This window comes from Callorhinus ursinus, unplaced genomic scaffold, assembly GCF_003265705.2.
Source record: "Callorhinus ursinus isolate GAN/ISIS: 27379988/994484 unplaced genomic scaffold, GSC_fseal_2.0 scaffold5, whole genome shotgun sequence".
NCBI lineage: Eukaryota > Metazoa > Chordata > Mammalia > Carnivora > Otariidae > Callorhinus > Callorhinus ursinus.
Window position 1 is genome coordinate 58,943,584 of NW_027397067.1, and position 1,975 is coordinate 58,945,558.

The following is a 1,975-nucleotide window of genomic DNA, read 5'->3' on the forward strand; positions in this document are numbered from 1 at the left end:
TTTTCATTTTTAGAGTCATATTTTCTCCCTTCATAGTAGTTACCCTTATTTTTGGCCTATATATATATAGGTTGTTCTCTCTTTAAAATTTTGAGATACAGTTTCTTCTAACAGATCAAAATATACCCTAAATCTCTAGTGTATGGCTTTGTTCTAGTCTCCTGCCTGATCACATTCTCTCCCTTTTTTTTCCTTTCTTTTTTCTTTTTTTTATAAATCCTCTTCTTTCTTTTTTCAAACAACTTCTTATCAATCCCTTTATAAAATTTTTTATAATTTTCATCTTTACAGTCATATTCCATCCCTTCATCGTATCAACCCTTATTTTTGTACATATATAAGTTTTACTTTCTTTAAAATTTTGGGAGGCACTTTCTTCTAACAGACCAAAATACACCCCAAATCTAGTGTGTGGCACTGATCTATGCACCAGCCTGATCATATTTGATCATATTGTGGTTTTTGTTTTGTTTTGTTCTGTTTTTGTTTGTCTTTACCTTTTTCTTTTTGCTTTCTTTCCCTTTTTTCCCACTAGTTTTAGGACTTTTCTGATTTGTTTAGAGTATATTTTCTGGGGACATTGTTAACCTGTTAGCATTTTGTTCTCTCATTCATCTATTCTCCTCTGAACAAAATGACAAGATGGAAAAAAATCACCTCAACAAAAAAAACAAGAGGTATTACCAACTGCCAGGGACCTACTCAATACGGACATTAGTACGATGTCGGACCTAGAGTTCACAATCATGATTTTAAAGATACTAGATGGGCTTGAGAAAGCATGGAAGTTATTAGAGAAACCCTTTCTGGAGAAATAAAAGAACTAAAATCTAACCAAGTTGAAATCAAAGGCTATTAATGAGGTACAATAAAAAATGGGGGTGCTAACTGCTAGGATAAATGAGGCAAAAGGGAGAATCAGTGATATAGAAGACCAAATGATGGAAAATAAAGAAGCTGAGAAAAAGAGAGATAAACAACTACTGGATCACGAGGGCAGAATTCAAGAGATAAGCGATACCATAAGACAAAACAACATTAGAATAATTGGGATCCCAGAAGAAGAAGAAAGAGGGGCAGAAGGTATATTGGAGCAAATTATAGCAGAGAACTTCCCTAATGTGGGGAAGGAAACAGACATCAAAATCCAGGAGGCACAGAGAACCCCCTCTCAAATCAGTAAAAATAGGTGAACACCCCAACATCTAATAGTAAAACTTATGAGTCTCAGAGACAAAGAGAAAATCCTGAAAGCAGCTCGGGAGAAGAGATCTGTAACCTATAATGGTAGAAACGTTAGATTGGCAACAGACCTATCCACAGAGACCTGGCAGGCCAGAAAAGACTGTCATGATATCTTCAGAGCACTAAACGAGAAAAATATGCAGCCAAGAATACTATATCCAGCTAGTTTGTCACTGAAAATAGGAGAGATAAAAAGCTTCCAGGACAAACAAAAATTAAAGTAATTTGCAAACACGAAACCAACCCTACAAGAAATATTGAAAGGGGTCCTCTAAGCAAAGAGAGAGCCTAAACCCAACATAGACCAGAAAGGAACACAGACAATATACAGTAACTCTCACCTTACAGGCAATACAATGGCACTAAATTCATATCTTTCAATAGTTACCCTGAACGTAAATGGACTAAATGCCCCAATCAAAAGACACAGGCTATCAGATTGGATTAAAAAACAAGACCCATTGATATGCTGTCTGCAAGAGACTCATTTTAGACCCAAAGACACCCACAGATTGAAAGTGAGGGGGTAGAAAACCATTTACCATGCTAATGGACACGAAAAGAAAGCTGGGGTGGTAATCCTTCTATCAGACAAATTAGATTTTAAAACAAAGACTGTAATAAGAGATGAGGAAGGACACTATATCCTACTTAAAAGCTCTATCCAACAAGAAGATCTAACAGTTGTAAATATCTATGCCCCTAACATGGGAGCAGCCAATTATATAAG